The sequence below is a fragment of the Protopterus annectens genome, chromosome 7.part0 (assembly GCF_019279795.1).
Source record: "Protopterus annectens isolate FY-2018-M chromosome 7.part0, PAN1.0, whole genome shotgun sequence".
NCBI lineage: Eukaryota > Metazoa > Chordata > Ceratodontiformes > Protopteridae > Protopterus > Protopterus annectens.
Window position 1 is genome coordinate 622,128,292 of NC_056739.1, and position 16,855 is coordinate 622,145,146.

Consider the following 16,855-nt stretch of genomic DNA (forward strand, 5'->3'; position numbering starts at 1 on the left):
AATGTTCATAAGAAAATGAATCTGAAGCTGCTACAAGTTAATAAATGGACACCTTGTGGGCAAGTTTTAGATGAACAAATCTTTAGCCTAAAAGAAAAAGGCTACTTTCTTAAACTTATGGACATAAGAGGCAACTATGGTAATTTGTCTCTTGGGATGATCAATGCTTAGTATAACTTTGTTATTATTTGCTTTATATTTAAAACCACTGATGAAGAAAATAAGGGGAACATAAATTCAAGGATATAACTGGTATGGTAATCAAGAAAAGTTAGTTTTATTTGTAGATATTACTTTGTACTTGATGAACCCAGAAAATTATGTCTCAGTACAGTGGAATATTTTGAGACAGTTTTAAGTCTATTTTAAAAAGATTAAGTACAACAGTGATCCTCAGTTCCATAACAATGGAACATGTGCCACAACAAAGAACCCTTAGTAAAAACAAAGTACTATTGAGTAGATCACTGTCTTGCTATACCAAACTCTAAGCATCCAATATCACATCACCACCACAAAAAATTAAGCTACACCACATTCTTGTTAGCTCTGGTGGCAAAGAAAAATAAAACTCTGATAGCAACTGTGTATGTCACCGGATACACAAAAATAAAACCCATATAGCCACTGTGTATATCAAAGGATACACAAAAATAAAACCCTGATTGCAACTCTGTATGTCAAAGGTTACAGAAAAATAAAACCCTGATAGCAACTGTGTATATCACAGGATACACAAAAATAAAACCCTGACATGAACTGTGTGTCCAAGGTTGCGTTTCAACCTAAGCCCTTCAGGCAAAACACTTTGCCCAATGTACTAATCATAGGAGACTCAATTTTGAGGCACACTGCTGTCCCACTCACTAGGTTGAACAAGGAGAAGGTGACTTGTCAGTTGTCTATTAGGTGCCAGGATCTACCACATAACACATGAACTATCACTCCACAAGTACAAATAAGACTCAGTCATTGTCCGTGTGGGTGTGAATAACCAGAGACGTACCTCTTTGGACTATATGAAAAGAGATGTGATGGAACTCTCGGATTGTGTGGCCCAGGCAGGTATGACTCTAGCCCTGAGCAGTATTCTACCATCACCCAGAATGATACCAAAAATACGAGCAGAAAATGATTGACTTCAACAACAGGCTAAGTTTATGGTGTCATTCTAAGTCAGTGAAAATGGATCTATAAGTTAATGTAAATGGTGCTGTAGCAACCAGTGATGATGGGGAACACCCAAAAGATGACGTTTTTGACCAAGGCGATGAGGATGACAACAGCCAGGCACCCTTTCCAAGGCGCAGTGAAAGAATTCAAAACAACTAGCATGGTCAGAAAGGGGATCCAGTATCTGTCTGCCTTGGATGATATGATCGACAGACCTTGATGCTTTGCCAGAGACGGCCTGCATCTGTCACCCCTGGGATTCCGGTTACTGGCTAAGGCTCCTGCCACCCCTATAGTGCCTTTTTTAGGGAGTGTTCTAAAGACCAAAATTCCACCGTAGCAGCTACAAACAAATGCAATCTGAGGGTCATGCTGCTCAGTGCTATAAGTCTAAATCTCAAGATGCACTTGCTCGAAGCTCTCCTCTAAATGCAGAATGATGACATCTGTGCTGTAATGGGGACCGGGTTTAAAGAGGCAGAAAGCAACCATGCACTCCCAGGCTACAACTCATTCCATACCTTTTGGCCCCAGAATACGTCTTTAAGCTCCAAAGGCGGTGGTGTCTCCATATTCTTAAAGGATACGCACACCTTTAGACTGGTAGCCCAACATAATGCATCCGGGATACTTCAGGTACAACTAACACTGGGTAAGACAGCGATACAAGTCATAGTCTGCTACAGAACCCCAAACATGTCTCTCAACTCTCACTCCAAGTTCCAAAGCACCCTGGAATCTACCAAGGTCCAGCCCAATACTCTCATACTGGGCGACTTCAACTACCCTTCCATCAGCTGGGAAAACTATTCAAGTACCAATGTACAGGCCCAACGCTTTCTGGAATTTATTAATTCCAATGTCCTGGACCAGCTCATTCTGACTCCCACTAGAGGAAGCAACATCCTCGACCTGGTTATCAGTAACATGGGACACCGCTGCTCCACACCTACAGTCAATTCCTCCCTGGTTAAATCCGACCACAAACTCCATCTCACCTACAACGTCCCCCCCACTAAGGTGACCACCCTAAACAACTTCTCTAAAGCAAACTTTGGGCTCCTAAAAATAGAGGTGGCTAACTTCTCATCCCCCATGCCAATGGAAAATAGCTGCATGACTGCCGAATCATACACCAACGCACTGTACAAGCACATACACAAATGCATGGACCTTGCCATACCAAATAGAACAAAGACGCTCTCCTCAAAAAAATGTAAGCCAATCTGGTGGTCCCCAGCCATCAATAAACTCTACAACAGAAGGAAGAAACTGTTGCAGAAAAAAAATGAAGTCACAAGACTGGAAAGCCAAGATCCCTTATCAAATCCTCTAAAGCCAGCTATGAAGGCAGAATTGCGGCTGACATGAAAAACAGCCACAAAGCCTTCTATAGCTATATCAAAAACCTCCAAGGCAATCCACAGATTTGCTCTGAGGTAATGCACAATGGCACCTCCTATACTGAGCCAAAAGATATAGCCAACATATAGGCAGACCGATTCAGTGCCAACTTTACCCCCCCAAGGTCCCAATCATAATACCAGAAGAAAGCCCGATACCCACTATTTCTGTGGCACAGGTAAAAGCTGCATTGTCCAAAGCCAAGAATACAGCGTCCATGGGACCTGATAATATTCCTGGCTGCGTCCTACATGAGCTACAAAATGAACTGGCACAACATCTGTGTGCCCTGTTCAATCACAGCGTTACCTCAGGTATGCCTCTAATGAATGGCACACTGCTACAGCCATCCCGCTCCTTAAAGGGCGAGCAACTACAGATCCTCAGAACTATCGCCCCATTATCCTGACAAGTTTGGTATGCAAAGGTATGGAGCGCATCATCACTGACCTGCTTAACAAAGATATAGGCAATCTCCAAACTCTTGACCCCACACAGCTTGGCTTTGTCAAGGGGAGTTCCTGCATGCTGAACATGGATGACTTCTTTGAGGCAGTCACCAAGGCTGTGGATGAGAGTAAGGTAGTGCCATACAGCCTACCTCGATCTGGCCAAGCCTTTGATACCATTCCCCACTCAGGTATCATTGATAAACTCACCAAACTAGGCATCAGTCCTTACATCACTAGGTAGGTTGCAAATTGGCTCACAGACAGGACCCACAGAGTGAAACTTGCAGATTCCAAGGATGACTGTCGACCAGTCACGAGTAGAGTCCCACAGAGCTTGGTCCTGGGCCCTCTCCTGTTTGGCATATACTTATCAGAAGTTCAGGCCAAGACAGAAGGACTCTGGCTGACCAAGTTCGCTGATGACTGCAAGCTAGGAGTCATTATCAACTCTCCAAGTGATGCAGACATCCTACAAAAGGGCCTCTGAGACCAATGACTGGTTTCGAAACCATTGCCTGAAGCTTAATGCCAAAAAAGGTGTTATCCCCTTTGGAAAAAAAACTCCCATGAATTACCACATTGATGGGAGCCGACTGAACAATGAAGGGACCATAAGAGATCTGGGCACCCAGGTCAACAGCCACCTCACCTTCGACCACCACATTGCCAGTGTGGTCAAGAAGTCCATCTATGTGGCACATCTTATAAACAAAGGTTTCGCATCCAGGAAGAAAGAGGTCATCATCCCTCATTAAACCAGTCATCGAATATAATGCCCCATTAGACATGTACCTGACCAGACACCTACAACAGCTGGAGAGACCACAAAAGTACCTCATAAAAAGAGTCCTAGGCCTTAAACACATGTCCTACATGGACAGACTCAAGAAACTTCAGGTGTTCTCATTCTCTTAACGTCTACTTAGAGGTGATCTCTGCTTGACTTACAAAGCCATGTCCGACCCAGCCCTACTTGAAATGCTACACCTAAAAAAATCACAATCTCCCCATGCCACATGCTCCAGAGATCCCAATCTCATCACCACAATTAACAGAACATGGCAGAGGGACAGGTAGCAGTACAGTGCCAAAATTGATTAAAAATGCTACACTTGCTTGCTTTTGACTCACCAAAAATGAAAACTGTATTACCTGTTACTAATAGGGTTAGTCTACAGTTCTTAGTAAATTCACTATACTAAACACAAACTTCTCACACAAATTACTCTTAAAATATACAGTGCCCTTATGGGAAAGTATTATCTTGGTACATTAATAAAAGGAAAACCTGGAATAAAGATATGTTTGAATTACAACAGAAAGCTGATAAATTGAAGCTGGAAGTTCGAAAAGGAAAGAAATTCAAGCTCAACAACTATTACAAACTAACAATAAATATGCAGAAATATTACACCATAAGATTATGATTAATTTGGAAAAGATCAAACTAAAGTCTGATTCCACTAATCCAATGCATCAAAAACAATTAGCTAATAGAACAAAGAAAATAATCAAATCCAAACAAATTTAAAAAATCTATAAACCTAATACCAAGAAAACAGTAACAGACTTAAACAGTATTCTGGAAGCATTGAGACAATGTAACTCTGACAATTCTTTAAATTTTCAAGAAATACCTACCAAAGATATGGAAAATTACCTTTAAAATAAAATTCTTACTAGGTTAACAAAAGTACAAATAGACACTATAAATAAATCAATTACAATGACGGAATTGAAATCACAAATTAAAAAACAAAGTAAATAAAGCACTTGGCCAGAAAATATATTACCTGAAATGTACAAATTAATACCTAATCAGGCTATAGCCTTACTTTTAAAAGTATATAACATAGTTAAACAAGACATAAGTATCCCATCCTCTTGGAAATACTCATTGATATCCCCAATTATTAAAACAGGCAAAGCTGAGAAGCAATGTTCATCATATAGACCAATATCATTATTAAATATAGATTACAAAATGTTCATGGCAATATATGCATACAGAATCGAGCACTTCCTCCCCATGCTAAACCATGAAGACCAGACAGGGAAGAAATACCTATGACAATCTTAAAAGAATTTTATCACTCATAGATGATACTAAACATATAAATCTTGATTTAAATAACATTTCCCTAGACATTAACAAGGCTTTTGATTCGGTTAACTGGAATTTTCTAACTTTACCGCTGTGGCGACCCCTAACCGGGAAATAGCCGAAAAGAAGTTTTAAATACATATACTTTCCCCATAACTTTCAATACCCTCGTTCAATCATTATATAAAGAATCTACAGCATATGTTAAATTAGGATAATATAGATCAGGACCTATACAAAACAGGGTTGCCCTTTATCACCACTGTTATTTGCATTAATAACAGAACCCTTTGCAAATCAAATTACATCAAACAATAACATTAAAGGAATATACAACAACAAAACATTAAACCTTAAAATACAGCTCTTTGCCGATGACATACTTATTACCTCTCAGACACTAACACATTTTTACAGACATTATTCAATGATATAAAAGAATTGCAAAAAGTCTCAAACTTGCACTTTAATGAAAACAAAACAAAATTTTTACCATGCAATACCAAACAGAAATATATAAGCAAAGAATATTCCAAATATAAAGCAGAAGACAACAAAATACTGTATTTAGGTATAGATTTAGGAGCATATATCCCTAACTCAGTTCTTATATTCTATTATTAGTTTAACGTAAAATACCTGTTTTAGATCCTCCTGCCCTCCCTACATTGACCCCTGTATTTTTTGGTAATGCTTACAAATCCACAATTGTTTTAGCACAGTCTGTACTCTCTAAATTCCCTCTAAGTCTCTCTGTTCTACCTCTTATACATCCTACTATTTCCTTCTCCCTCTAGGAAAGCTTACCTGACCCTGGGAGTGATCCCAAATGAGCTGACTGATTTTTTTTTCTGGCTTTCCTTCTCCTTTGCTCTACCCGCTCCGTTTGCCCTGCGAGTTCACTCTGCTCCCCTACCCTACCCCCAATTCCCATCAACCCACAGTGGTCCTACACTTATAAAAAGATAACCCAACCCACTACTTCATCCACTAATAAGAATATTCTACTCTTAAGACAATTAACAACTCCCACCCACTCATTGTTACTTCAATCTGTCCCCCTTTTAAACTACTCCCTCTTGTAAAGTAACTCCACCCTGTTAACACTATCTTCAGACCTATTACCTGCCTCTTAGAACACACCTTCACTTACTATGTATAACCCAAACATTTCTAAATATAACATCCTACTCTCCTCCTTCCTACTCCTAAACACTCTTTTCATTTCTTACTCCATCACCTTCTTTGAAAACAGAAAGTTAATTATATCCCATCTAACACTAAAGCAGACTACTACCCACTTTGAATACACCACACAACCACACAGCAACATAACTTTATCATCTTCATACCTCATACCTCACTACCATAGAACAACACAAAGTTTCTCCAAAACAAGAAACCTTTTTCAATATCTTCCAAACTTTCCAAACACACACACAGTCACCAACATCTATTATTCCTTTGTGGCGACATTCATCCTAATCCAGGCCCAAACCCCTACAACCCCACTATCCCATCAATAAACCAAGCTACTTATATAAATCCTACCACCAATCCCAATTCTCTCCAGATAGCCCACCTTAATATTCACAGACTGAATAATAAAATAACCCAACTGCATGCCCTTATTGACTTATATCCCTCTGATATCCTATGCCTAACTGAAACCTGGCTAAAGGCAGACACCAAGGATAATGACATATTACCACCAGGATATAACATCATTAGACTTGACCGTCACATCAAAAAGGGTGGAGGTGTAGCTACACTTTACAAAACTGAACTTCTGGTTATCCTACTTGATACCAAACCACCCTCACAAAGTAATAGTGAAATCTTAATCACCAAACTACAAATTAATACAAATCAATCCATTTATATCATTTGCTGTTACATCCCCCCAGGTAACAATATTAAAACCCTTGAAAACTTACTGAGCTGGCTCTCAACCTCCTTCCCTCAATAAACTATATTGCTAGGAGACTTTAATATTGATTGGAACTGTTGTATTTCCCAAATACCCACTTCTCACATAAACCTCTATGGCTTTAATCAAACTATTACCGTCCCTACACGAATAAACAAAACCAGCAACCCTATGACTTATATCACAGGAACACTACCTGATAATATTAGTGACCATCAAATCACTTTCATCAACAGACAAAAAAGCCCCATCTCCAATAATACACAACTCAGAACTACCAGGGACAAAATCAATTTCAAGCAAGCCAACTTCCAATTAGAACTCTAAGCTTGCAATTGGTCTCCCCTAAAATACGTACCTCTTGATGAGGCTGTTTTATACTTTAACAACAAATTCCTTCAAATCCTCAACCACCATGCCCCCACAAGATTAATAAAAAACAAAGCTAATCCTGCTCCTTGGCTAACCAAAGAAACCAAACAAAAAATGTTACTTAGAAATAGGACTTGGGACAAATGGCGATCTACCAAAAACCCAGCTGACCACCAGACCTTTAAACAACTTAGAAACGAAACAAAGAAACTAATATTCCTAGATAAAAAAAATTACTACTGGAAATTCCAACACACACAACGTCAAAACCCTCAAAAATTCTGGGCAGGTATCAACAAACTACTACACCCAGGTAATTCCAAAACATCTACTCTTTCTAACCTCACTCAGACTACACCCAATCAAATTACTGATACTTTCAACTCATTTTTCTCAGACACTGTTACTTCCCTAGCATCAACCTTATTTCCTCAGTCCACTCAAGCGCCTCACTCCCTAAACATTAATCCCCCCTCTTTCAAACTGCAACCAGTCTCGACAGATCGCATCTATACCTTACTTATGAAACTTAAACCTTGTACCCCCTCAGCTGACCTCATCCCAGCTGAGTACCTACAAATTGCAGCCAAAGCACTTGCCTTTCCTGTCTCCATTTTAATTAATCAAACCATAACTGAAGGCATTATCCCAACCCACAGGAAGGTGGTCTCATACCATTCCACTACATAAGGGTGGTGACTCAAACGAGCTCTCTAACTTCTGTCCCATAGCTTTACTTTCTCCATTAGCTAAAATCATGGAAAGATGTGTACATAGGCAATTACTTGACCATCTCCTCCAAAACAATCTCCTAGCAGATTGCCAACACGGTTTTAGACCTTATCATAGCACTACTACTGCTCTCTTGTCATTCACTGACCATATTAATAAAAATCGGAACAACTTGCTGTCCTCAGCTCTATTCTTAGACCTCTCTAAGGCCTTTGATATGGTCAACCATACTCTCTTACTAAACATCCTTAAATCTTTCGCTTTGGACTCTCAGGCTATCCAGTGGTTTAATTCCTACTTAGAAAATAGACAACAAGCAGTGCTATGGGAAAATCACTTATCATCGCTTCTTCCTATCAAAATAGGAGTACCACAAGGCTCAATACTGGGACCTCTCCTCTTTTCTATTTTTATTAACAACCTAAATAAGTCCCTTCCACAATCCACCTGTATTCAATATGCTGGCGACTCAACACTGATATGTTCAGCATCCTCCCCAGTTGAACTTCAGACTACTACACAAAAAGTCTTCACAGCAGCCGAAAACTGGTTCCACTAATATTGCCTCTTACTGAATCCCAAAAGACTAAATTATTACTTTTCTCACCTTCACAAAAGTCATCTTCTTTTACCTTCAATATAACTTCTAACAACGGCACTATAATATCCCCTGACCCTACTACCAAACTTTTTGGTGTCACAATAGACCACAATCTCAACTTTGATTCCCACATTAACTTAATCATCAAGTCAGTCAATAGAAAACTTGGATCTCTCTATAAGCTTAAACCCTTCCTTACCACCTTAGCCAGAAGTACTATAGCACAAACACACCTGCTCTCTACCCTTCTTTATGACTCACCGATTTTTACAAACTTATCTAAATATAATTTCAATAAACTAGCAACAGCATATAACTATATAACCAGGTTTGCAACAGGAGCCCCTTTTCGTACCCATCATTGTCTAATCTTAAACAACTGGGCTGGCTAGAACTACAAAATCAAATACGACTACAGCAACTAACCATCACCCACAAAATATTCTATCAGCCTTCTAATACCACTATACTTAGTTCCCTTATTACTCCTTATAAAAACATCTCTTCCTTACGCTCTGCCACCAAGCTTCTAGATGACTCCTATAAATCCAACAACAAAGCTGGAGACAGTCCGTTCTCCAACTGTACTGCACCTGTCTGGAACAAGCTTCCAAGTGAACTTACTGCAATTACCTCTTTACCAACTTTCAAGAAGCATCTAAAAACTTTGCTTAATTCTCAATGGCTCTGCCCTTATACTAACCCTGACTAAACTTTTTGTTTTTCTCCTCTACCTTTTCCTAGACTTTCTAATCTTTACTAGGTTACTACAGCACTTTTGTTTTTCTACTCTCTATTTATTAATTCCACTGAGATAGACAAAAAAAAAGCACCTATTGGATTTTCTTGATTATGCTTATGAAATAGTTATATGCTACTTATGAAATAGTTATATACTACTTTCCATTTGTAAAATAGTTCCTTTTGTATAACAAGTGTTCTATGTTACTGTCTTTTTGTGGAGCTTTACTCCCCGGGCCTCCACTGAAAATGGACATTTATCCAGCTAGACTACAACAAATGCAAAATAAAATAAAATAAAATAAAAATAAATAAATTTACATGAAGATTTAACAGATTCACTTACATTTCATTTTAAAAAAACACTAGATAAGATAGAGCAAACAATACCTAACTGGAACAAATACATGTTTAATAAAATATAAATATATACAAATATATATAAATATATATTTATATATATATATATATATATATATATATATATATATATATATATATATATATGTGTGTGTGTGTCTATATGACTTGGTCGACAGTTCATATGATCGACTGTTTATTTGGTTGACAGTTCATTTGATCGACAAGCATTTTAGGTGGGGGGCTTCACCCCACACCCTAATGTGGGGGCTGTGCCCCCCCCTAACTATATATATCAACTCCAGGGTCACACAACATTGGGGAAGGGGGAAAACGCTTGTCGATCAAATGAACTGTCAACCAAATAAACAGTCGATCATATGAACTGTCGACCAAGTCATATATATATATATATATATATATATATATATATATATATATATATATATACATATACACATATATATATATATATATATATATATACATATATATATACATATATATATATATATATAAATATATATATATATATATATATATATATATATATAATATATACATATATATATATAAATATATACATGTATATATATATATATATATATATATAAATATATACATATATACATATATATATATATATATATATAAATATATATATAAATTGCATAAATTATATAAATAAAAGCAAAAACTGAGGGTGATGCTACTTGATGCTAGAAGTCTAAATCTCAAAAAACACTCACTCGAGGCACTCCTTAAAATGGAGAACATCGATATCTGTGCAGTGACTGAGACCTGGTTAAAGGCTCCAGAGAGCACCCCTGCACTACCAGGCTATAACTCATACCACACACGTTTAGGCCATGTAACCTGGACAGGAACACCAAAGGCAGAGGTGTGTCCATATTCATTAAGCATATGCACACCTCCAGGCTAGTTGCTCAGCATAATGCAGCTGAGGTTATCCAAGTGCAACTAACTGTGGGCAAAACTGCACTCCAAATTATAGCTTGCTACAGATCCACCACCATGCCCCAGGATTCTCACTCCTCTTTTCTTGATGTACTGGAAAATATTAGGGTTCAACCAAACACCCTAATAATAGGCGATTTCAACTACCCCACCATTAACTGGGAAAACTACTCATGTACCAACTCCTTCACTCTACACTTTCTGGAATTCATAAATCCAATGCCCTGGATCATCTTATCCACACCCCCACCAGGGGCAACAATATCCTAGATCTAGTCATTACCAACATAAGTGACCAGTGTTCCACACCTGAAGTCAACGCCTCATTGGTCCGATCTGACCATAAGCTAATTACCCTAGATATCCACATCCTGCCCCCACCCACCATCTCCCATTAAGGAAACCTTGGTAAAAAATTTCTCCAAAGTCAACTTCATGCTTCTTAAGACAGAAGTGTTGAACTTCATGACACCCATGCAGATGGATAACACCGTTACGACTACTGAATCCTACACAACTGCACTTTATAAGCACTTACACCAGTGCATGGATCGTGCTATTACAAACAGAACCAAGACGCTATCCTCCAAAAAAAGGAAGCCAATCTGGTGGTCCCCTTCCATAAACAAACTGTACAACAGAAGGAAGAAACTGTTTCAAAAGAGAGTAAAATCCCATGAGTGGAAGAGCTCCTTGGTCAGCCTCAGTAAGAAGCTGCAATCCCTAATAAAATCCTCCAAAGCTAGTTATGAAAACAAAATCGCCACTGATTCTAAAGACAACCACAACGCATTCTATAGCTATGTCAAGAATCTCAATGGCAACACTCATATCTGCCCTGAGTTACAGCACAATGGCACTAAATATACAGACCCAACTGATACTGCCAACATCCTGGCAGATAGGTTCAGTGATAACTTTACCCCTCTTTCACCCCTAAAGAGCCCATCTCTATACCGAAAGAATGCAAAGTTCCTGTAATCACAGCTGCACAGGTAAAAACCACACTCTCCAAAGCCAAGACACAGCATCCATAGGACCAGACAACATCCCAGGCTGCGTTCTACATGAACTACAGAACAAACTGGCACCCCACCTAAGTACCATGTTCAATCATAGTGTCACTTCAGGCTTTGCACCTGCTGAATGGCTCACAACGGCGGTTATCCCACTCCACAAGGGGGAGCCACCACGGACCCCGGGAACTACCGCCCCATTAGCCTTACAAAGCCTGGTCTGCAAGGCCATGGAACGTATCATGGAACTTATAAACAAAGACATTGGTAATCTCCAAACTCTGGACACCACCCAGTTCGGGTTTGTAAAAGGCAGATCATGTCTCCTAAACCTGATAGACTTCTTTGAAGCAATCACCAAAGCCGTAGACGAGGGTAAGGTGGTTCACACAGCCTATCTAGATCTTGCCAAGGCTTTCGACACCATCCCCCACTCTGGAATTATAGATAAACTCACTAAACTAGGTATAAATCCCTATGTCACAAGATGGGCTGCCAACTGGCTCACTTGACAGAACCCACACTATGAAAGTAGCAGACTCCAAATCAGACTTCAGACCAGTGACTAGTGGAGTACCACAGGGATCAGTCCTGGGTCCTCTCCTGTTTGGTATCTACTTCTCTGAAGTACAGGCTAACACAGAAGGTCTTTGGCCAACGAAGTTTACAGATGACTGCAAACTAGGAGCCATAATCAAAACTCCTAACGATGTGGACATCCTACAAAAGGGCCTCACTGAGACAGATGCCTGGTGTCAAAGCCATGGCCTCAAGCTCAATGCCAAAAAGTGCATTGTCATCCCCTTTGGGAAAAACTCTGTACCCATGAACTACAACATAGATAGTAGTATACTTAACACTGGATAAGAGACCTTGGGACACAGGTGGACAGTAGTCTCTCCTTTGATAATCACATCCCCACAGTAGTCAGGAAATCCTTCTACATGGCACACCTCATCACAAAAGATTTCTCATCCAGAAAAAAAGAGGTCATTGTTCCCCTCTACTCATCACTCATTAGACCCATTATAGAGTACAATGCCCCTTTTGGTATGTACCTCACAAGACATCTACAATAACTGGAAAGGCCGCAGAAATACCTCACAAAGAGGATTACCGGCATCAAACACATGCCTTACGCAGACTGTCTCAAAAAACTCCAGCTTTACTCCATCACATATTGCCTACTCAGAGGTGATCTCTGCCTAACATATAAAGCTGTGTCAAACCCAGAGCTGTTGGACATGCTCCACTTAAAGAAATTCCAATCCCTCCAAGCTACATGCTCTAGGGACCTAAACCTTGTCACCACAATAAACAGAACATGCCGGCGGGATAGATTCCGGTCCCAGACACTTCCCATACTCTGGAATAACTACCTATCTATATCAAAGCTCCTCATTAGCACTCTTGAAGAAAAATATTGATGACTGGATGGGAAATAGGAAATTCAGCCCGGGGATCACTTCTGTGGCTCTGCTTGACAGTGGCACAGGAAAATAATTTTCTTGGGTGGCAAAAGCCAGGGTACCGTTTTGGCTGGGCTTGTATACGCCCCAGGGCTGATAGCCTAGTACCTACCTATGAACCTATAGATATATATATATATAAAATATATATAATAAATATATGTTTAACAATATCGAACTGAAACAAATATATGTTTAACAAAATAATATTAAACTTCTTATGGTTTCCAAATAAACCCCAAATTGCTTTAAATAAGCATTTACCAAATTGGTAAGGAGGAGGAATTAATTTACCAGACACTGAGACATACATTTTATCATCTGTTATCAAAAATATAACTTTATGGTTAAATACTCACTACATCCCTATTTGGAAACAAATACATGAACAGATTTATACAGAACTTTAAGTCATACACAGGATTATTTAGCAATCATATCATCACCCCTTATGTTAAGCATCATCTAGTAGGGGAAAACAATAAATTATCGACAAATTATATAAATACTACCCTTAAAACATTTATAAACAAAGTCCCAAATGTCAATTCATGTTTTTTTCTGACTCTACCAATAGCCTTCACACCCACTATCCTTGATACACTTCAAGCACAAAAAATAACTATATTAAAGTTCAATAAACTATTGGTATCAACTAGAACAAGAAAAAATATTAACGAATAATCAAATAATTAACAACTATAATATAAATAATGATTCATGGTTACTCCTGCAAAATCTAAGACAATATCTTATAAACAGAACAAATGCAAACAGTTAGACAAAGTGTTCCTAAAGTCATTGATTATTTTATTATAATCACAAAAGAACCTTATCAAGGAAAAGGCTACCTATCTAATATTTACAAACTCATTAAGAAAACAAAAATCTATTATCCAGATGCATACTGGAATTATTACTTACAGATAAACAACCATCCTCCTAGTGAAGAAGAGAAAAAGATTATCTTAAGATCCTCAAAACAAACAACATTATCAATATATTGGCAACTATTTACTTGGAGATATTTAAACAGAAGTCTTTATACACCACATACATTAACCAAAATATTTGTTAGTGAGGACCAATGTTGGAGATGTCAAATCAAAATAAGAGTTGACTGGCATCATATTTTCTATGAATGCAAGTGTCACTTTGTATTGGGGAAAATATTAATTATTTTCTCCAAATTGCTTTTAATGATAATTATCAGTCAATGATTCTATTCAACTCTCCCATCCTGGATTGTGTGCTAAAAAAGAATTCAAGATACTATGGTCATTAATGGCAGTAGCATGCAAAATTATCACCATTTACTGGAAAAGTACGACTTCTCCCACATTTAAAGAATTTAGAAACTTGTCTTTAGCAGTTGGACATACAGAAATATCTACACTGAAGAAAAGAACAACCAGACCTACATCACTTTATAACTCTTGGATGAAAATATTAGCAATATTTGAGAAAATGGACAAAGATTTACGAAATAATTTGTTGTTCTTTACAATGTATTTAAATGTATTCATAGCTTTGCCTGTATAGACACGAATGTATATAGTTAATGTTAGGAGATTATACATTGTAAAATTGTATATATGTTTTTTTCATTTTGAATTTATGTAATGTTTGATGAATTACCATACTAAAAAAAAAAAAAACTATAGTAAAATATACAGCGCCCTGTTAATTGATACAAGGTCTTTGTGTCAGAATACCCCTCATAACCAGAAAAAGAGTGACACCATGTTTGTGGAAGATCTTTTTGAATGCTCTCTTTCATGAATTATGGATTGCTGTGCCTGGACCATCTACATTGAAAGACAAATGATCACCATTCATGTTTTAGATAATCAGGTTAGGGCATAGGTTTGCCCATGCTGGTTTATATGACATCACTAGCCAATTAAATCAACCTTACAGCATGCGGCTTCTTAATCTTTTGTCTGCTGCTCCAACAGTAGCTGTTCTACATAACAAGCAGTAACTTCCAGCAATGCATGCTGTTATGGCTGCTGTACTTACTTCAGTAAAAATCATGCTTTAGGCAACTACCAATCTTTAAATAACTGCTTAGTTCAGTCATTTTAAGAAATCATTTTTTTTCTTGTTTATGTCTTTTGCATTTCCAGCTTTCTGTTAAATGGTTCCAGTGTTGAGTGTAAAGCAAACTGAAACCCCTCTGATTACATATCTAGAAGCCTGTATCCAACAGGAATAACTAATTTCACAGACGAGCAACGCTTAATGGGGAATACTTTTTCTTTAGAGCCACGTTAAATATATCAATAAGAACTGATAACCTGCTGTTCCTAGTTTCCAGGTTTTGAATTAGAAGCATAACAGTATGTGGCACCCCTGGTAAGCAAGTAATGAACAGTGGGCAATTATAGCCTGGAAAGTCAATCTTAGCAGTGCAGATGTTGAAAAACTGTCATCTTTTTGGCAAAGAATTTCTGAGCTTTTCAGTTAAGAGTTTTTAAGTTCTAAATACAGAGTGTTAAACTACATTCCAAATGTGGTCTAAACTCTTGCAGAGAGATTTTTATCTGCATGCCTAGAGGAACCAGAATGTACAATATCCTTTATTATGATAAAACAACTTCTCACTCAAGATAATATTCACTTCATAAGTCATAGCTGTATTTATTTGGGTGTTAAAAGATTATTTTACAACAAATAAGTTTCAAATACATATTTCACACTACATGTTACTTACTAAAGACATTTAGAAATTTTATTTATTGAAACCCATTCTATAATGCATGGATGTTTCTTCTCTTTCCTATTGCTTTTACATACAGTAATATTTCTTCGGTACTTGCGTATTATCGTAAACACATTTGTAACCCGGCATAAATCCTGATGTTATCACGAAACGAGTGCATTGTAAAGTGAAAAGGGATGTGTGAACTCTTAAATCACTACTGTATCACCATTTCTGTGAAAGACAAACAGGAATACTTATCAAATTCCTTTTTTTGGGTACCATCTGTTAGCGCTGTGACTTAATGCGAAAAGAAATGAACAGGGAAGAAGAAAAAATGCAGCAGTTTTTACATTAACAAGCACAGATTCTTCCATAGTCGAAAGGAGTCACGATTGTGTTTACTCTCACTCAACAGTCATGTAGGAAAAACAATTACTACCAATACAGAAATCATTCAAATGCATAAAAACAATGGTGCCGTAAAAGAAAAAAAAATTTATAAAACACGACCTCACTGCTCGGAAGAAAAACAGCTTGCACGCCTCAGTTCAGCCCTACATACACTCTGAGCAAAATAAAAAGGGTTACAAATGCCCATGTAAAAATCACAAGCTTGAATATCTCCTGTTACGGGCAAGCTGCTACTGTATGCCTGAACCAATTCTTGCATTCAGTTACGGCGCTAAAGGACGTTACCCAGGAGGAGGAATTTGGGCATTCTTCCTGTCCCTTTTGCAGAACCAACATGATGGAAACGTAATTTGGACTTTACACACCCCTTTCCAATGCAGGAGAAACTACTTTCTCTATAACATT

At 37.9% G+C, this 16,855-nt stretch overlaps 1 protein-coding gene across 1 annotated transcript in view; it reads right to left on the minus strand.

Moving 5' to 3' along the window:
• VPS13C (vacuolar protein sorting 13 homolog C) overlaps nt 1-16,855 on the minus strand; it is a 6,956,796-nt gene that overhangs the window by 2,854,371 nt on the left and 4,085,570 nt on the right. The gene's annotated exons all lie outside the window — the stretch shown is intronic.